Source organism: Hyaena hyaena, unplaced genomic scaffold (assembly GCF_003009895.1).
Source record: "Hyaena hyaena isolate Hyena2069 unplaced genomic scaffold, ASM300989v1 scaffold_49, whole genome shotgun sequence".
NCBI lineage: Eukaryota > Metazoa > Chordata > Mammalia > Carnivora > Hyaenidae > Hyaena > Hyaena hyaena.
Genome location: NW_024080681.1, coordinates 3,620,633 through 3,642,398, shown reverse-complemented (window position 1 = coordinate 3,642,398; position 21,766 = coordinate 3,620,633). Strand labels below are relative to the sequence as shown.

Here is a 21,766-nt window from a genome sequence, read left to right as displayed (position 1 = left end):
GGGTAGTTTTAGAGAAAGAGAAGGGCAAGGGCAATCATGTGAAGGTTTGCTGTAGGATCTAGCACATGAAATGAGTTTTAACTTCCTCTTGTTACTTATACTCCTCAATTCACCAGGCCCTTCTTGGCACCTGACTTGGATCCTTCTGATGCCTTCAGCAGGATGAGCTATGCCGGCAGTCAGCCGCAGAGGCCAAACTTGTCACTTGTCCTTGTGCAATGTACTTAATTTCATGGAAACTGCTGGAGGCTTGGATTCAGGGGTCCTTTAATTCAGGTGGTTCTACCCACCTCTGTCCACAAGTTATTTTAGAAACTTGGGTTGTCCCTGCTCTACTCTGGGCTCAGAGAAGAATTTTTTCCTCTGGAAATTCAGAACATTGATCTCACAGGGCCCTTCTACTTGTAAAATATCCTGGATTGCAGTGTCCTCAAAAACAGGAGCTGCGTCTAACCATGAGGGAGTATTGCTTTCTCAGGAAGGTCACGACACCAAGTATTAGACTGTGGGTCCATAGGAAAATGAGGTATCCTATAAGTGAATTTTCCAAATAGCTGAGGCTGGCCTTTTGAAACACACAAACTTTGTTGTACATATGTAACTAAAGATGCATACCTTTTCTAAGTGTGTTGTGCTTTTTATTTCTTATTAAGTAGAGCATACCAAATATCAGCAATCTTTTCATTTATAATCCAGCCCATTTTTGTACTGTAAAATTCTCAGGTATATTTATTGAGTTACTTGAAGATACTTTCCCTTGCACTAAATCGCTACTGGATATTATTTTTAGGAAATGTTACATCTGATTTCTGGGTTTCTCAATCTCCATTATATCATCATATATTACCTCTTGCCATTGTCCATGGGCTGTTGCTATTACTTTCTCACATGTCTGAGTTTCTGGCTTCAATCACACTCTGAGTTTAGGTAACCAGATTACCTTACTTGGATGTAAGAGTAAGGATTAAAAGGCAAGCGCAGTGGTTATCCTGTGAATTAGGTGAGCTTTGCAGAGGAACTTTTAGACATATAGTTCAGTTCTTTTAGCTTGTTTTGGGGTTCTCAGCTGTATTACAGGGAACAAGAGTGTCTAAAAATGAAACTTTAGGGACATTTCTTTGGTTTGGCATATAAATGCCAGATAGCACTATAGTTTATTCCTTTTCCCATAGGGCAGTGTACCAGTCAGCTAAGGAAATGTAATTCTTTTAATCTCTTTTTTATATTCTCTGTTCTTTTCTTCAGACCTCTCATGATTTTAATGTTGTTCCCTGAATCTCCACCCTCAACATCCCTCAGCTTCTGGATTATGTAGAAATAAACATGTTACTCTGTGGACAAATGTCTGTGAAGAAAAGAAGAGTGTCCTCCTTTGTAACAGTGCCTGAAATGGCCAATGCAGAATTCTGTGGGTTTGGTGACTTTTTGCCTTATTAATTGTTAAGTGATTTCATCATCCTCAGTTTCTGTAACCTCTGGGTCATCTTGAAGCCCAAGAACACAGCATGTATATCTCATTTCCAAACTCAATTCTTCCCTGAATGACATGGGGGAACTCTGTAAACAGGTTGAGTTGTGAGTATCATTTATATTCATTAGCACTAATTATTATGTACATGCAGCCAGAGGCTGAAACACATCTTTTATAAATGGAAAGAGTGCATAAATAAATGGCTACTTCTGCATATTATGTTGACTATGGTTTCCCTTTTTCTCCCCTTCATTTTCAGTCTGCTATCATATCATGCACCACCTCTCCCCCTCCCCATAGGGGATCTTATTCAGTATTTCTTTCTGAGGGAGTCAGGGAAGGGTAGGAGATAATCACTGATGTCTCTTGTGTGTGCTCTGTGGCCTTTCCCCCCTTTCTTTTGGTCTCCTTATTTTATGTTATCAATACTTTGCATGCCGTCAGAATTATGTCGTAAGGGGAGCTGATGAATTCTACTTTGTTGATCACGAGTCTCAATGTAGGTGAGGGTGAATCTGGCCCATCACTGCCTGAGATGGCACTGAAGCCAGACGGTTTTCAACATGCGCGTGTTCGCTGGGCCACCAGTAGGGTCATCAGCCCTTCCCACCGGATTGGCAGATGGCAGTTCAGTTTTTTCTACTTTGCAAAGATGTGGTCAGCAAAGGAACAGCATGCTAGAGAGAAAGGGGTCAGCTTTTTGGCCCACCCCTTTTAAAAGGTTGCCAACCTCTAATCTAATCCAATGGTTTATTTACTGCTCCTGTCACCTTTCCAAAGTGCTGTAAACTCAAAGGGTTTGTGTCCACATCTCAGAGGGCTTCTCTTCACCTTGGAGTTGGTTTCTCTTTCTACTTGGATTTCTGCCCATCTTGAATATTTGAGAACAAAAGTCTGATGTACTGCTTTCATTATGCAGATATCAAGATAACTAAATGAGAAATGTTGTGAAAAAGCTGTTAAAGCATATGAAGTGCTTCCTCATCTCTTGAAAAGTTGTTGTCTGGTAATGGCACCAACTTCTTATATGTTAGTTTGATTTCAGTTTCTTGGTCCAATTGTAATTTCAAAATTAAAAGTTCCAACTCCCCCCACACTGAACCATTTATCAGAACTGTGCCTCTTAAACTGTGGAAGCACTAAATTTTGGTGATATCTATGTGAGAGGGAGTTCTGGTATGCAAACTGAGGCCCAAATAGAAAATAGGAGGGGTTCTCAGCTAATTCCTCAGAGTAAATTAAAAGATGCATCTGTATTTAAAATGGTAAAATCAATAGAATAAAAATACATCTAAGGGTCATTTAAAGCAATGTTGAGTTTTAAAAAAGCTATTAAAAAGTACTTAATCGTGTCTTTTTAGGTTTATCTATATTTATAAAGAGCGATTTTTCAATTAACATACATCGGTGTAATTCATTGAACCTGTCGGCAGAGGTTAGAGATGATTTATCCTCCTACTTTCTTTCATTGCATATCTTTGCACATGCAGGCATTAGTTCAAGAAGTTTATGATTTGGAGAAGATAGATAAGTCAACCTGGGCAGAGTGCCAAGCACAAGCTATATGGAATGTACTGGTAGCCAAGATCGAAGGAGAACCTGGATAAGAGATGGTACCGGAGCAGGGGTGACCCAAACTCAGGCCGGCAGTTCATGGATGTGGGCAGGCAGCATGGGATTTGGGGACAGGTCATAACATGTAGGAATCTGAAAACTCATATTTGTGTTCTAGCTTTGTTGTTGTTAAGTTGTGGGTTCTCGAGCTTGGACATTAACTTTCTAGGCCTCAGTTTTTCATTTTACAACACAGGAATAGCAAAATCTGCCCTATGTTAAGTGTGAAAAGGCAATGAGACCCAGAAATAGAATTGTTTTTAGAATCAACACTGCCTACTGATCAGATAGTGTACCATGTTGGCTTGGACTTCTTGCCAAACTAGTTTCCCCAGTCATTTTTTAGATATTATAATGTGAAATATAAAAGTAAAGTACTATGGGTCACACTATGATATACTACCATTCGAATTTGTTTCTTAAAGATGAGGGTAAATTATATGGCAATAACACAGATAGGGTTTGTTGAGATTTAAGGGATAAAATTCATTGTCCAGTATCTACCCTATTATGGAAACAAAAACACACAAATTTCTAAAAGGTGTCATTTTTACTGCTTGCCAGTTTCTTCAGTTATCCTCACTCTCAAATACAGTGCCATAGAGATGAATGATTTGAGCTAACTACAGGTTGGATTTATATTTGTTCAAATGCACTAGGCTGCATCTTAATTTTTAAACATATCAGAGAAGGAAAGAGTTTGTCAAAGCACACTGAGGAGATAAGAACGTTGCATTCTATCTTTTTCTCTTGTGGTTTCCAAGTTGCTGCTTCTGTTCGTAAGAGGCTTGGCATTTTGAGACCTTCATGGTTCCTTTTCCCAGCAACCATTTTTATTTCCCCCTCTTTGACCAAATTCCTTTGAAAGTCTAGCAAATTTTCCAAGTAACTGCTTGGCTGGAGTATAGCCATTTATGCAGCTGTATTAAAGTGACCGTTTCAAGTTGGCTAACATGAGCACTGAATAAACACATATTGATATTATAGAACAAAATAATATATTAGCGCATTGCTCATTTGTGCTCCAATAGTCACCCTGATACTATTCGTCATGTGGGCAGTGACAAACACAATTACACCCGAGTGCTAATAGAGTGGAAGGGCAAAACTGCCTGACCTCGGCATCCTGGGTCGATTTAAATGTTTGATGTCTCATTGAATTAGTATCACAGTGTGAAAGACAAAGCTCAGACTAATGGAAATGAGCCTGGACATGCAATACTGCTGATTGGGCTGACATAATTAGAATAATATTCCACACAGAGCTAATAACAAGCCGAAGAAATAAATAACCAAGAGATAACCTAATTGCTGCACGCTAAAACGTTCTTTTGAATATGCTAAGGTTAGCATTTTCTATTTACTTATAAAGCAGTCTGATGGGCTTAAAAGAAAATGATAGTGTGGTAGAAGGGATGGACACCAAAATACACTGCCTTCTGAAGGGCCCCTGTCTTACACCTTGTGACTGTTCACCAATAAATCTTTTTGCAGGCCTACTCTGTGTCAAAGCACGTGTCTGGGATAGTGAGATGGTGGCAGTGTGAACCAGACATACACCTTGCCTTCAGGAGCTTATGGCCTCCGGGGAGTGATGAGATATGCATAGAAACAGAGTGAAATTTTGACATTTGCAACAAACTGGATGAAACTAGAGGGTATTATGCTAAGCAAAATAAGTTAGAGAAAGTCAGATATATGATTTCACTCAAACGCGGAATTTGAGAATCAAAACGGATAAACAGAGGGGAAGGGAAGAAAAAATAAGATAAAAACAAAGAAGGAGGCAAACCATAGGAGATTCTTAAATACAGAGAACAAACTGAGGGTTTCTGGAGGGGAGTTGTGTGTGGGGGATGGGTTAAATGGGTGAAGAGCTTTAACAAGGGCACCTTTTGGGATGAGCACTGGGTGTCCTATGTGAGAGATGGATCACTGGGTTCTACTCCTGAAGCCAAGACTACACTTTATGTTAACTAACTTGAATTAAAAAAACAAACAAACAGAATGGGTGGAGGTCATTGTGAGAAGACAGAGCCCAGGAGAGTTAAGGAAATTCTGCTGAAGGAGACTTCACTTCCAATATACTTGCAGATTCTGTAGCCAGAAGACACAGATAGGAACTATGATAATTTACTGAGGTAACACTCTGGTTTCTTAACTGGATACCTGAGGAAGATTCCAGTTCATCCCAGATTCCAGTATCCCAAGGAAGAAAGGCAGTATTTGGATTGGTTTGCCAAATCTTTGCTTATGCTTGAGGAGTACTACCCCAAATCCCTTGCATTTATGTTGATTTTTATGCTTTTCACAGTAATTTCATCTACAGTATTGTGCTCAGCTCCTGCAAGTTCTAAGGCAAAGAGGTGTGCTCTGTTTACCTAATTTTAAGCACCCAAAAGGGAAAGGGGAGGTGCAAGAAAACTCTCAAAAGTGGAATTCTCCAGGCTCATGGAAATGAGAACTGACATTTATTTTGGTTGATTGATGTATCCCCAGTACTGAGAATGTTGCCTAGTACATAATAGGTGCTGAATAAATATTTGTTGAATGAATGCTTCTGTATTTTACCTTGGTTATCTCATTTAAACCTCCCAGAAATCCAGAGATGGAGCTGTTAATAGCTCCCTTTTACACATGAAGAAATCTGGGTGTGGATAGGTCAAGTGATTTGCCCCAGGTCACACAGCTAAGAATCGGTGCAGCCACTTCTGACCCACAGCCTGTGAGAGCTGTGAGTACAAATTCTGAGGAATTTGGTTATGAAAGGAAAGAGGGAAAATAGGTTGTAGGTTGAGCTGGAGACAGAGCCTTGAGATAGGGATGCTATGAATAGATTTCTAAGTAGGGGGAAAGCAACTGTGGAGAAGAAACTATCATAAAGTTTCATGGACAGTGAGAAGCAGAACTGGTGAATTTACTGCCTTTAATAAACAGGAAACCTGAGAAAAAAATTAAGTGCCCCTACAACTATCAAGTGGCAAAACAGGGCTAAACATTAGGATTTCCAAGGCTTGCTTACCATCTCAGCATTATTGGTATATCCTTTGCTTGTATCCCATCAAGTTTCAAGTGGTATTTTAGTAATTTTTTCAAACAAAGTGAGCAGGCAGCATGGAATAATGAAAAGAATACAGATCTAAGAATTAAGAATTATGTGCATTCTGGTCTCAGCTTTGCCATTGATTGCCTGTGTGCCGTTAGGTAGATCTCTTCAGCGTTCTGGGCCAATCTCTTTTAAAATCCTAATGACCAGTGGAGTATTTCTGAGTTATCAACTGTTTCAAATGATTCCCAGTCCAGCTTCTTGTATTCACTTCTTGTGAAATCTCCAGGTTCCTTAGTAGTGTTTCTCAAACTCTTTTGGTCTATGGTCCACCATCAACTGAATCACCTAAACCACCGTTTTTATAGTAAAGACATCCCTTAAGACACCTTGCCAAGGAAAAGAGCTAAAATGGCATAGACTTCGGTGAGAACGTTATGGGTTCACATGTGGGTTTTTGAAATATTGAATGAAAATTGTTCATGCCCAATTATAGGTGTCACCGACTCACTAAGTCTTTTCATTAAACCTTTGAGTGTCTCATGTGAGCCATGGGTGGTGTCATTTACCTGTACAAGTGTAATAAGAGGTCAGCCAGACTTTGGCTTCCTGGTAGGTTATGGACATTATTTTAAGAACCATGCATGGCCCAAAGTGGGACATGATCGAGATGTTCTTTAAATTGCTGTGGAAAAGTTGCTTCATGTAAAAGAGGATGAAGCAGAAGACGAGGAGGAGGAAGAGGATAAAGACTTTTTATAAGACATGGGCTGTTAATATTTTGGTTAAAATAACAGTATACTTATGAGGTCCATGGAAAATAGATTAACTACAGTCAGGTCCTTGAAAGGAAAAGAACTTTGGGGATTCCATGTCTATACAGGTATTATTTTATGAAGGCAATATTAAAGTGTTCAAGACTGGCTGTTTTTCCTTTGTTTATAATTATTAACACTGTGTTAGTTCAAACTTTTGTCATTTCTCACCTGGATTATGCTGATAACTTCCTAACTAGTTTCTCTTTCTTGTCTTGTGGCTGCCATAGGGCTGCCACAAGATATTTCTGTAAAGGAAACCTGTGTGTGACAGACAGTCCCTTGGCTTCATATCCTTTTAAGGCTGCCGTCGTTCTCAGGGTCCGTCTGACTTTAGATGAGAAACAGCACCAGTGTGAACTGTGTTCAGTGCCCTTCATCCTTCATCCTTCCTTTCTGCATCCTTTGCTGTAACTGTATAGAACTGCCTGGAGTTCCCTGAGTAAACCTTTTTCTCTCCCCACTCCAGGTCTGTGTCTGTACTGTTCCCCTTATCAGGAATGTCTTCCTTTCTTTCCTTCCTGACTTACTCCTCCTGGTCCTTCAGCACTCAACCCAGTAGTCACTTTCTCTAAGACGGTGGACCAGGTCTCAGAAACCCTTTCTGAGTTCCTCTTTAAAGGAACCTGGACTTAGGGTTGGTTATTACAGGTCTGTCTTTCCCATGAGATCCAAGGGCATGGGTAGACAACAGATTCTAGAGTCAGGGAGCCTGTGTTAGAAGGTAAGCTCCTTCATTTCCTAGATGTGTCTTCACATAAGTTACTTAACCACTCTGTGCTCCAGTTTCCTCATCTGTGAAACAGGGATAATAATGGTACCTATATCTTAGGGGCATTGTGAGGATTACATGTGTACAATTTTTGAAACAGTGCTTGACAAGTAATACATGCTGTCTAAATATTAGCTATTATTAGTGGTAGTAGCCGTAGTAATAGATGTAAAATAATTTAGAACAGTGCTTGGCATATAGTGACTGTTAAATTAATTGGTAGTGATGATGATGATGATTAGGTTCACAAGGCAAGGTTGATTTGAAGAGTAAGGACTCATTTTGTAGAGGTTTGAGGTATCATTGAGACATGTCACTAGGAGTTGGAATGGGATGACTCCTACAGTGAAGGAGGCAATTGTTTCTTGCATTCCTGGTTCAGATGCCTAGAATCCCAGCTCAGGATAGTTAATGCAGCTTTGCCATGGAGATGTTTCTTGGCAAGCAGCTTAGCTCGGGATCTGTATAAGATGGCAGCAGCAAATGTGATTCACGGCTGACTGGCTGACCTTGGCAGTGACTGAGAAAGTCAATATTTAAAAGGCAATTTTCCCCCGTCTGTTAAGAAGTTATATTGGGGTTGGAAGGTGGGGGTGGGGGAAATGATATTCTGGATGAAACCTGCTCTTTGTGATATGGAAGATGTTCTCAATGTAAAAATTACTCATTGAATTAAACCCCACGGCTGCCTGTTTCCCCTGTTATTCTGGGGTTCACTAAACAGTTATGGAATCTGGGATTTATTTATAAGTGTGTGACCTCCAAAATAGGAAAGCTTGCCAGAAGTTCCTCTCAGTCTTTTCAGGTGAAGTTGTTTTTGTTTTCTTGCCGTGGCTTTCATTATCTTTCTTTAAAAGGATAATGATAAATGTCACTTTTGTGTGTGTGGGTATGTGCACATTCCTACATAGGAAAGCACATTATTTCATTTTATTAAGGGTTAAAGGTTTTTATTCAGTTTGTTACCAGTTGATCCTGAGATAGAGCAATGCTAAGCAACCAATGGCCACATGTGTTTTGTTAGCAAGGGTGTTTCTTTGCATTTGGTTTGCTGATCAGTTACCTAAAGAGATGTATTCAAAAGAGGGAGCAAAAGGGTGGGAAATGCAAAAGCCAGTTGCCAATCACAGTAGAATCCAACCAGTAATGAAAAGCAGTACTACTTACTGTATTTAGTTCTTCAACCAGATTGGTCCTGTACTTAATATACTTGTGTGGTAGGCCATTTTTGGTAACCAAGGCTAAAGGACAACCCACTCATTTGCAAGTTAAGCCTCTGAGTGGCCTGAAGGGTTCTTCCCAAGAGTTATTACAAAGGAGTTTTCAGAACTCAAAGCATGCCCACACATTTGAACTAAACCAAATACTAAAACAGCTCTCTAATTGCTTCTGGCTAAGATCATCAAACTGAAAAAAAAAATGAATTTATTAGGCTCCTTATGTGACATGTGTGTTTAGAAACCTTATTATAGAGGCTGAAAATATATCTGGGAGGGGATCATTAGACCTTTGCGTCATTGAGTTATTGAAAAGATGCTAAACCAATAGCAGGGAATGGGTGGCAAAAAAAAAAGATGAGAAAATAATTAATTCTAATATTCTGACCTGATATTCATCCATACAGGACTTCCAATAGCCACGAAAGAAGCCCTACCTCTGTTTTATTCAATAGGAGAATTACAATTTTAGTGCTTTCTGCTTTTGCTATACAGTCCATTATTTTTATTGTTCAAATGCTTTTATGGAGAGCTCATTGTGTACAGAACACTAACTACGGTAAGTGTGTAAGAGATGACAATATGTACAGTATATGTGTAGTGTAAAGGTGACCCCTTTATTGTACAGCCCAACATTTTTTTTTCATATTGTTTCTTAACTGGTACAAACTTGGGAAGGGTAACAGACCCTTTACTTATCACATTTTAATCTAGTTGTGAAATGATAGAAAATATATCAAAATGTTTATGTGGAGGCTTGAAAAATTTGAAATCTCTTGGTAAACTAATTTCCATTGAGTGTTCTTAGGAAGGAATGGGTAGGCCACCAGCTTTTAACCTGTGGCTCAGGAATATATCTTGGGAATGGGCCACATGAAACAGTGTCATCACCACAAATTAAAGAAAGCAATTTTATATGTCTGAGCTTGGTTTCCTATCTTCCTCAGAATTTTCTTGCTGATAGGAATCAGAACTGATGAACAATTAAGTCATGTTAAAATAATATCAACTGATACTGAAAATATGAGCCATCTGTGATTGTCTTCTTCGTATGATGGAGATATCTTGAATGATCAGGGGATAGGGTTCTTACTATTTTGATACCAAGATATATTGCCAATTCACAAAGAATAGTGAGACTGCAGTAAAAGACACTAGGAAATTCTGTTTAGGATCAGGTACATCAGAATTTTTTAGAGCTTAAGTCTATCATTATGGACATTGATCATGGCAAATTTGGAAATTTTGTAGGCTAGAGATTTCTACTATTAGAATGCAAAATAAACCAGCTTTTACTGTTATGGAATGGAAATTCTCCTATTGGTCAAATGTATAGAAGACATGAATAAAATAATATGATCGACAACCCCAGTGCTGTTGGCCATTTATGTTTTACATGAAACTAAAGCACATCCCCATTGTGTGCTGGCTCCCCTGCCTTGAGTTGTCACTCAGCTCTTAATAACAGTGCTTTCCATTATTGGACACTTACTGTGTGTCAGACACTGTTATGAATTTTACAGACATTATCTCACTGAATCTGCTTAATAGACTTAAGTGGCAGGTACCATTATCATCTCCATTTTACTGAGGAGAACCCTAAGACCCACAAGGTTAAGTCAGACAGTAAGTGGCAGAGCTGATTTTAAACTCAGGTCCATCTGAGTCCCAAGTGATGTTTTTTAGTTTGAACATAGAACACATATGTCAGGAGCCCACTACCATTCTCATGGAATTCTATGGTCAGTCTCAGTATATACGTTATTGGCCAGTGGTCCTTCTTGCAGATCATCTTTTTACTCTCAAATACTGGAAAATGTGTATGTTGAGATCTGCTTTGCCTTGACCTCATAGCTCTTCTCTCCCCTTACTTAGAGTCCTTTGTCATTCATTTCATGTTCCTGCCTCCGGAGACAGTCCTGAACGGAGGAGGTGAATATGGACTCCTAGTTCAATTGAGCATCAGCCAGCACTAGGTTAGTCTACCCTAGCCTGGTGCTTGGACCAATTTCATTGCCAGGGCCTCACCTTGTCCCATTGTTTGGGTAAATGGGTGTCTGCTCTATGATGGGGCCCTCATACTTGCTCAGGGACCTTCTATAAGCCATCCCTGGCATTGGTGTGCTCTGCTTGCCTTCAGGACTTACTCCTTCATCCGTTCTGTTGCTAAGGCTTACCTGGACTCCCCTCTGTTTCCTGTGAAATGAAATCCTTTCATTCTGATTTCTGCCTTTCTGATGGCACCATTCCCTTGGTGTGTCTTTTACTTTCTAGTACCTGCCCATGGGCACAGCCAGCTTTCAGCCTCAGCTCCATTAGTTTCTGCTTTCTTTCAATGAGTTACCATTCTGTGCCCATCCACACTATTAAACAGTGAGAGTTGTGAATATCACATAAATGATAGGAATGATTGACCACCATGCTATTTCCATCCCCAACCACAGTATTTGGAATTTGTTGGGCCTTATTATTAAATAGTTACTGAACATCTGAAATATGTAGTGCCATGAATTGTTTGCCTGACACTTGGTAGTTTTATATAATTTATCTCATTTTATCTTTTCAAATGAAAGTGTAGTTTATATCCATTAAAATACCCAAATCTGAAGTGTACAATTTGATGAATTTTGATACCAGTGTAACCAGTACTCTAAGATATATAGAGAATTTCTAGTACCCCAAGAAGTTCTCTTGTGTCCTTCTTAATCAGTCCCTGAACTCTTCCCAAAAGCAGCCACAGTTCTCATATCTTTAGGAGTAGTTTGGTTTTTCCTATTATTTAACTTCACATGTGACTGCATGTGTGTGTGTTCCTGGTCGACGGGAGATGGAGTGTGACTGTTAGTCAATGAAGTCTTCATGGAGGGAGGAAACAGGAACTACAGTTATCTAAGAAGATTTGGAGTGCATTTTCTGGAGATAGGTAGCTTAGGTTACAATCTCAGCCCAGCCACTGGTTAGGTTTGTAATTTGGGGAAGTTACATGATCTTTCTAAGCTTCAATTTTCTCATCTTAAAAATAGAGATATGGGGAGTGACCTCATACGGTTGTTATAAGGGTTAGACCAGAGAATGTATGTGAAGTACTTAGCTCATGCCTGGCATGCAATACAGTAAATGTTACAACAGCTTCTCTTGGTTAAATGAGGTGGTGTGTATGTCAGGTACGTTACCAGGATCTCACTGTTACCACATTTAGAACTTTGACCAATGCTAGCGATCTGCACTGTCATACCTATTTGACTGTTACAACCGTGGGCTAGAGAGGTGAGTGATTTGTCCAGTGTCACAAGGTAATAAATAGCAACCTCCAGAATCCGGGTGAGAGCTGTGAATTTCTAAGCCCAGTCTTTCTCTCCTTTGACACTTGACCTCCCATGAGGCCCCTTAAGCTGTGCTTCCATGGAGTTGGAGGGAATGATATTACAGAAAGGAATAATAACAATAGAAATTGCTGGTAATTGGGCTTGTTGACTGGCAGGTATTGTGCCAGTCCCTTCCCATGCATCCTCACTGATCCTGACAAATCTTCCAGGTGGAGCATATCATAAATCCCCTTTTGTGAAATAGGAAACTGGGACTTGGGTTGGGTAAGTGAGGGTCCCAGTGTTACCCAGCTGATGGGGGGCAGATCCAGGGTTTTTGTATGTGAGGAAATGGGGATTGCTCTTATGATATATATCTGGATGGATACTAGAGATGAAAAACTTGGCTAAAGACCCATTCCAGTGTTCAGTGAATTGATTGGGACAAATAATTGTCAGGATGGACACAATGCAATGAGACAACTGGCCACTAATTCCAGAGATCCTCCCCCCTCCTTTTTTCTTTTGTAACAGGATTGCTGTGATAATCAGTGGGCATGAATTTCAGTTCTGCCACTTACTGGCTAGATAGCCTTGTAGAAATTACATTACTTCTCAGAGTTCCTTTAATGGTTAAATAAAACATGTGGACAAAATATACCTATTCTACAGAATTGTTAGGTATTAAATTCACCACTAAATGCAACATCTATGTCATCTTGCAGAACACTTGGCAGGTGTTATGAATGGTTGATAGTTCTGACTGTTACATCACCTCACCTTGGAAAGCACAGAGGAGAAAGGTAAGTTGGGATGGATTACAGCTCAGCAACAGGGAGCTATACCTACCGTTGGTAATGAGGGAATGTTGGTGAGGAGGAAGGTTTTAAGAAGGTTCGTATTGGGCAAGGGTAGGAAGAAGACCATAGATTTCATTTTGGATACAGGGCTGTTACAACTAATAGTTGAAAGTAGAGATTGGAGAAACTTACTTTCATACATGTAGCAAGCAAATCAGTGTGAATGGATGGGTTATTTGCAGGAATAAGTTAAAGAAAGTGAGATAGAATGCGTAGCAGTGAGTAGCATGTGGTCATTAGTAAGTAGTGGATTGCATGGTGTGTGTGTGTGTGTGTGTGTGTGTGTGTGAGTGTGTGAGTGTGTGTGTACACGTGCACACATGGCCACGCACATGAGGGCAAAGTAGGGGGTTATGTTTCTTATAATAAATGCTGTGGAACAAGAACTGGCACGTCAGATCAAGGACGTTTCTCCTTTACTAATAGCTTTAAATAATTGCTACAGAACAGGTGAACAAAGTAAGATAAATTTTGCATTTAGCATATGTGGAAATATTATGAATAGTTGCAGACTCAGTTCACTTTGATGCCCTTTGACAATCTGATAATTTTTGCAAAGATGTACTTAAAATGCTGTTTCATGCAAAGTTCAGATATTTTCCCCTTGTTTAAAAAATACACGACATCATTAATTTGCAGGCCTGTATATTAATTTTGCTGAGAGCACCGTTTATTTCTCTTTCCTACCACTTTGTTTAAAGTCAGTTGTTGACAACTCTCAAGCGTGTCAAACTCTCATCGCCAATAATTGCTTAAGGACCCCTAACTTCTACAAATGTTGGTTCCAGCTCCAAACCCCATGCTAGCCCTGGAAGAAAAAAAAAAGAGAGTAGGGAAGAAAGAACTTCTTCTGATGAATTTTTGATTTTCCTTCTTAACAAAGAAATGTCTGAGATTCAAAGCAATAGCTTAAAGTGATATTATAAAATAGAATATGGAGTGCACTGTTCTGAATGACTCTTTGCTTTTAATGTGGGGCTGAAAAATTGTCAGTGCCTTTTTTGATTAGATGGGATTTTTTTTGTTCTTGATCTAAGAATTGAGGAGAAAAACATGCTACTTGCATTTGAATATGGCATGAGCAGAACTGTAATGTATTGGAGATAAAGTAATAGCAGCAATGCCTTAAGGCAGCACCTGTATCTCCGGGTCAGCGCCATCTCTCTTTAGATCGCTGCTGTGCCACTCTTTCTGCGGCTGCTTTATTAGGCCTAATTAGGCGGGCTGTCACTTTTATTGGTGATGGGAAAGGAAGATAAGTAGATCACTTGTGTCATCTATCTCTATCCGGACGTGTCTAAAAAGTCTAAAGTGATTGCTGTAGGCCACAAATATATACCACAAGAGGGAGAGGGAGCAGAAAAAAAAAAATAACACCCAGAACTGTGATAAAAAAAAAAAAGAAAAGAAAAGAAAAAAAACCTCTAGAAATGCCTTACCTTTGGCACTGCTGTGTATAATTTCAAACCCACAGAGAAGAGCTTGTGAAACATCCTGGAAGCCCTTTTGTTCTGAGGGAGAAGGTTGTCTAATGGATTTTTTGATAGCTGAATGGAGTGGGGTAGGGGAAAATGCTTCCTACTTGGGAGTCTAGCATTGGGTTCTCAAGGAAAAGTTGATTGTAACAAGTATTCCATATACAGTATTGCTGTGCAGTAGAGTCACAGTTAAGAATCCCAGAGCCGTGATTTTTGTGCACGCATGTGCGTGCACACACGCATGTGTGTATGTGTGGTAATTGTAATCGTGGCAAGGAGGGGGTTTCTGAAAGTTGTAGTAACTAGGTTCTAATTGGGAACAAGCAGTTCCTCTCATTTGCCTGCAAAAATAGTGCCAATAAAGATAAATAGCCCAGAGGACATTGGTAATGTTCTCTTCAGCTATGGTCAACTGCCTGAGGCCTTCAGAAAGTAGCTTCTTTTCTTCTTTCTACCTAAGTAGGCATTTCTGATATGGATTGGAAAACCCACCGTTTTCCAAGTATTAGTTCTATGATCTCTCACTCGTCTGGTTGTGGGGTGAGCTCAGGTTGCTGGCTCTTGATTACAGTGATTCTGGCTCTGAATGGAATCCCTTTGTCCAATCATATCTCTTTAGTGAGGTGATAAATTATGCATAGAGGTCATATTTTATGCTTTTCTTCTATCCATGCTGTGCCTAGAACTGTACAAAGTATGTACTAAGAGCTTGAAAAATCATTGTTTTCATTGGTCTCTTAATTCCTGTGAGTGAGTGTGCTTTTCAGTGTCAAATGAGAACTTTAATTTGTTACTGTATTTGGAAAATAATGGTCCTCATAAAATAATTTAAAGGATAATTATGAAGTACCTCTCACTGGTACTCACACAATGCCAAGATGTTTGGGTCCTCAGTCAGAATTTTTGTTCATCACTGTGATGTTTCTTATACCCATAATCAAAAAATAGATTGAGTGGGTGAAATTTTATTTTCAGAAGTCTGACTTTACACTTTCTGTTCTGGGAAGACAGAAAGTATTATAATTGAGAAGCTGCATTGGAAAGGCAAGGTCATATCAACTGATGTCAGTCAGTGGATTGGTAGGCTTCATGATTTTTTTTATATCACTTTAATCCATCTACATAAAATAACTGCATTTTGTAGCACCTAATACGTATCAGGCACTTTACTAAGTGCTTTACCTACGTTACTTCATTTTAGTTTGATCAAACCCTCTAATGGGTTTACAGATTAGAAAACTGACGCTGTGAGCAATAGAGTAACTTTCCCAAGTCCACACAGCGAGTAAGTAGAAGAGCTAGAATTAGGCTCAGTCTCCTACTTCTGCATGTTGCTCATGAGAATGTTTTACTTTTTTGAGAAAAAAATTTACCAACTCGTGGACTCCTGGAATTTTAGGTTAGAAGGAACTTTTATCACTGATTTTGTTGAGTTGATTGAATTGCCTTAGTATGACAGTTGGATTTAGGAACAATTTATATTGTGATCTTTGACTTTGAATGTTAAACACCACTTGTAAATAATTTGGATGCATTTTGTCTGAAATAAACGGTAGTAGAACCATTTGTCACTTGAGGTTGAAAGACTATCCCTGAGCAGAGATATGAATTTAAGGGCACCAAAAGCCTGTTTGACCAAAATATTGCCTCTCTTAATCCCATCAGTTTATTGGATAAATAAGAATTTTAAAGCATTTATAGAATGATTGCTATATGCCATGCAGGTTCATGTATTATTTAACCTTTCAGCAATTCTGAGATTGGAGTATTTGTGCTGTCTTTTTTTAACAGATAAAGAGAAGATGTCTTTTTTGTTGCTCTCTAGGAAAAGGACTTCTGATGGGCAAAAAGAAAATGTTGCATCACCTTCAGAGGAGGCATGGCAGCAGGGATACACTTTTGTCACTTGAAATGTTATAACAGGACTATGATTGTCTGGAAAAAGGGAACCTCCCATCTCAGAGTGATAAAATGGGGCAAGAATGGAAGGACTTGGGCATCTTGCTACTGTCAGTTTTTGTCCATTAGTACAATGTATGATCCATATCCAGGAAGGTAATTGTTTAGGAGTTGTTTGCTAGATCCAAGCAAATTTGTCTTCTTGTTCTCTCCAATTCTATTTTTTTAATGTTTTATTTTTATTTTTGAGAGAAAGAGAGATAGGGTGTGAGTGGGGGAGGGGTAGAGAGCGAGGGAGACACAGAATCTGAAGGAGGCTCCAGGCTCTGAGCTGTCAGCACAGAGCCCGACGTAAGACCTGAACTCACAGAGTGTGAGATCATGACCTGAGCCAAAGTGATACACTTAACCAGCTGAGCCATCCAGGCGCCCCTCTCCAATTCTAATGAGACACGATAGTCTGATGCAGGGCTGGCCAACATGTAACAGACTGCTACTCTCCTTTCCTGGTGTCCTGACAGACATGGCCAATTTGTTATGGCACCTAGATTTCTAAGGCCAGACTCAATACCAGAATCTCAACATAGTGCTTCAGGCAGTTATTACCAGTTGGAACACAACTTGAGACTTACTTGTCAACTCTGGGTTAATGGGCTGATTCTAACTCTTCTCTCTTCTAGCTGTTTGCAGGAACTCAGGCAAGCATTCATCTCTCTGAGCCTCAACTACCATCCATGAAGAAGAGGTATTACCTAACCCATGAATTCCAAATTCACAGGAGTATCAAATGGGATTTATAGTAAATAAGAAGTCTCATTTTCAATGTAAGGAGATACTATTTTTACTAAAACTGACTGTTTTGACAAAACCACAGTCTATTAGTCCAGTTACTCAAAGTAGTATTCATGTTGATTTCTCTCTTTAATTCACTCTCCTACATCCAACCAGTCTCTAAATTCTGTTGATTTTCCTTTTTATAGAGCTCTTGAGTCCTCCTCCTCTCTTCTCAGGCAAATTAAAATGGAGTCTATGCCCTCAGGATGGGCCTTTTAGATAACTGGTCTTTCTGTCATTAGTCCCATCAGCTCATAGTGTATTCTCTGCTTCTCTGTGGCCAGAGAGACCTCTTCAGACAAGTCATGTTTCTCTCTTTACACTCCCCATGGGTCTTCAACACCCACCATAACAAAGCCTACACTCTCTAATCTGGCACATGTGGCCCTTCACTTTCCTATTCCTTCCATGTCCTCTGTGCAACTTTCTCTGTTCATCATGCTCTCAATCCCCAGCCTCTTTTATGACACGGTGTCTTTCCCTAGGTTGTGCCATTCACTGTCCTTGTTCCCTTAGCAAACTCAGACTGCACCTCTTGTTGCTCAATTCACTGTCACTTGGCTGGGCCTTTCGAGACGTTGTGGCAAAGAAACTCTTCTGTAGATGGCTGGGGATGGGATGTGTGTCTCCAGGTCTGGTCGTGGCACTCTCTGCAACTAGGGAGTGAGCCATAGGGGACAAAAGGGCTCTGAAGATGGAGGCAGGGGGCAGCCTCTAGTTACAACTACTCACAAGCCAATAGTGTGGTTTCCCCAGGTAAAGATGCTCAAATCTCAGAAAGACCTGAAAGAAGGAAGGGAGAGAACTAGTGTGTAGATTTAAAATTTTGGCTAAACCCTTGCCTGCTCTTTTCAACTAGAAACGTCATCCCTTGTGTATGCCTCAGACTTTGGGAGCATGATAGGACTTCTGCTCTCTCTGTTTGCCCACACCCCTCAGCAGGTGCTTAGAGCATTACTCCCTCCCCTTCTCTCTTCTCTTTCCTCCACTTCTGTATCTGCCTCATCAGTAATACTGTAATCAGTAATACTTAGAATAACATTTTTAAATTTACAAAACACTTTCAGATACATCATTTCATCTGTGTAACAACCTTGTGAGGTGCATTGCCATTATGTCAGTTTTAGAGATGAGTAAATGGAAGTACAGAGAATTTCAATTATTTGTTTAAAGTCAATATAGTGGTAGGTTATAGAATTGGGATTTCAACTAGGTCTTCAACTCTAAATTTCGGAGTTGTGTTGTTTGTTTTTATAAAGTATTGTGACATTGATATTTAGTTTCGAACTATATTTCAGTTTGTAGCATCTTTCTTGGTATTAAAAGATGCTGTTTTACAAACTCTTTTCAAGCATCTTTCTTTGATTTCTCTAGATAAAAAGTCATTTTGGGTGCCTTCATGATATCCTATATGGTAACTTGCCACTACCATTGAACTTCTTCCATGTATTATAAGTCTCTCTTTGTGTTGGTCTCCCAAGGCCTGTGAACAACCATGGGGCAGAGTTTATCATATATCATGCCTGGTTTATCACATATCTTTAGGGCCAGGCACACAGGCCGGGTGCAGAATAACCATGTGATCAAAGTTTGTTAAATGAGTAATGATTAATGATAAAGACTAACTTCAGAAAAATTTTTTAATGTTTTATTTATTTCTAGGAGAGAGAGAGAAACAGCGTGAGCAGGGCGGGGTCAGAGAGAGAGGGAGTGACAGACTCTGAAACAGGCTCCAGGCTCTGAGCTGGCAGTCAGCACAGAGCCTGACGCGGGGCTCGAACCCATGAACCGCGAGATCATGACCTGAGCCAAAGTCGGACGCTTAACCGACTAAGCCACCCAGGCACCCCAATAAAGACTAAGTTTTGTTGAATGCTTAGTATTACTAGTCAGTTTGCTTTCTCTTTCTATACATTAACTCCTTAAATTTAAGTTAATTACCACAAAAGCCCTATTGGGCCTGTACTATTATGATTCCCATTTTACAGCTTCGTAAACAGAGTTGGATAGAGGTTAAGTAAGTTGCTAATGGTTGTCCAGCAACTAGTAAGTGGTAGAGTCAAGATATGAGCCCAGGACATATCCTGCATATTTAACCCAAGGCCCTACTGCCCCATCTAGTGAATGAGTAACATACACAACAAGGGTTGTGATGAAAGGGAGGTGCTTTGACATCATATCTGAGTGCCAGCTCTGCCCTTAACCAGCTGAGAAGCTTCGAATAAGGCACTTACTAACTTTTATGTGTCTCAATTTCTTCCTGTAAATCAGGTGATAATGTATGCTTCACAGATTAGTTGTGAGGATCAAACCCTGTGATGGCTAGGACGTTTTATAATTCTAAATATCTCTGTAGATATTTTGTTGGTGATTTTATTGCTCTGGTTGTCACGAGGCTGACAACAGTCCCTGTTGGTGAGCCACAGGTCTCCTGTGTGTCTTGCTTACGGTTGGCCCTCCAGAAGTCTCCCCAGCACTGCGTTGAGTCCAGCAAGGAGCCAGTGTCCCCTTGGGCCCATCAATTAGCTGTGGAGGGAGTGTTTCTAATTATTCTTTAGCCCCAGGGTGAGCCAACACATTTCATCTCTATCTTCTCGATAGAAAAAAGAAATTCTCTTTTGACCTTTAGATGAAGTAATCAGAATTCTTGGCTTTTTTTTTTTTTTTTTTTTTTTGCCTTTTGCAAGAAAAGTAGCTTAACCATACCTCTTCCTCCAATTCCTCAAATCCATTCTTTATTTATATCTTTTTCTTTTCTTTTGCGGCTTACAGACAACATAGAGCAATATAACAATGTGAGAATCAGTTCTTTTGCAAACTACCTCTTCCATTTCCTTCTGGACAGCAAGATTTTTCTGGCTTCTTGGCTAGTGTAAAGGTTAAGCTTGTGAGCTCTGGGGTCAGATTTGCCTGGGTTCAAACCCCAGCTCTACAGCTTCACCATTGTGTAGAACTCAGTGAGCCACCTAGCTCCTTAGTTTCCACATTTATGAAAAGGGGGTAGCAACCATAGCCATATTGTGGGTTTCTTACAGAACCTAAATGAGCTCATGCATGTAAAACTTTCAGAACCATGCCTGGCAAATCATAAATACTCAAAGTTATTTAATAGATACCTCGTTGTTTTAAATTCTACCACATAGCTAAATCTAAGCTGCTGATCATGGTATTGGATACTCTGAAAGAATTTCAAAGGAGCAGGGACAGTAAAATTTCATTGGTGTACTTTTTCTTTTTTTGTTGTTAAACATTTTTAAATTTTTTTTTTTTTTTTTTTTTTTTTTAAGGGGGAAGGGACAGACCGAGTGAGAGAGAGGATCTGAAGTGGGCTCTGTGCCGACAGCAGTGAGCCAGATGCGGGGTTTGAACTCACCAACTGTGAGATCATGACCTGAGCTGAAGTTGGATGCTCAATGATTGAGCTACCCAGGCACCACTAGGCTACTTTTTTGATGATGCCTATACCTCTGGCTGAACAGAGAGAAATTGACAGCTGTTTGCTTTTATACCTAAAACCTTAAGCCTTTATGTATTTCAACACAGTTATGTAATTTCATAAAATGTTCACTTTATTTCCGTGTTATCTAATGTGTACAGTCGGCTCTGGTGCTTCGGTGTGGGTGGGGCTACTGCTTCAAGTCGCCCAGGTTCTTAAGCCCAGGGTTACAACCTCCTGATGTGCTGTGGTCAGTTGTGAGGTAGGACCCAAAGAATTGATAATTATTGATACGATACTTAAAGTTGTGAATATCTTTTAAAAATTATCAGTTTTACAAATTAGATCCAAGGCTATGTCAGTAATAATACTATATTTCAAACTCTCTTGTATGCTGGAACGTGTCCTGAGTGAATGAGGCAGGCCGGGTTATGTCTAGTTCCCTGAGAGCTGTAGGTACTGTTAGTACATGTGGAGCTTGGGAATTTTTGTGGTGCTTTATTGCCCCATGAAATTTTGGGGGATATTTGAATCTGCATATAGGTACGGGTTCAAGATCTGTATGTTAATTATCACTTGCCCTGTGTTTCCCAGTAGAGAAAACTTGAGAATTGCTGGGTCAGTATGATAGTTTTAGAATATTTTTACAGCTATAGTTTTTAAACTGCATTCCTTGGAGCCCTGTGGTATTGCCTGAGAAGCCTTGGGGGTTAAAACAAGGGGAGTAAATGGAGTTCTAGGTTCTCCATTTTTTACTTCAACCAGAGCAGTGCTGTTTTCATTTGTGTTATATTTTGGGATTTCACATGAGGTTTGGAGAAAAACACACTGTTTTTCTTGAAAGTTCTGTTAATAGCATCCAAGAAAGTCTTTTAGCCTCTATTTGAGTACCTCTACCTTCTAAGTTGCCCTGTTCATTTCATTACATACACGTCTGCTGGGAAGTTCTCATGAGGGCCCCGAATCTGCTTCATTGCATTATTTAACCCCTGGTCCTAGTTTTGTCTCCTGAGAAAACA

The 21,766-nt window shown here is 39.8% G+C and overlaps 1 long non-coding RNA gene across 1 annotated transcript in view; it reads left to right on the top strand.

Moving 5' to 3' along the window:
- Positions 1 to 17,247, top strand: part of LOC120230864 — a 29,218-nt gene extending 11,971 nt beyond the window's left edge. Inside the window, exons 2-3 of the long non-coding RNA XR_005528196.1 lie at positions 12,966 to 13,043; positions 17,158 to 17,247. This is a non-coding gene — a long non-coding RNA (uncharacterized LOC120230864). The remainder of the gene's footprint in view (positions 1 to 12,965; positions 13,044 to 17,157) is intronic.
- Positions 17,248 to 21,766: the final 4,519 nt, after the last annotated feature.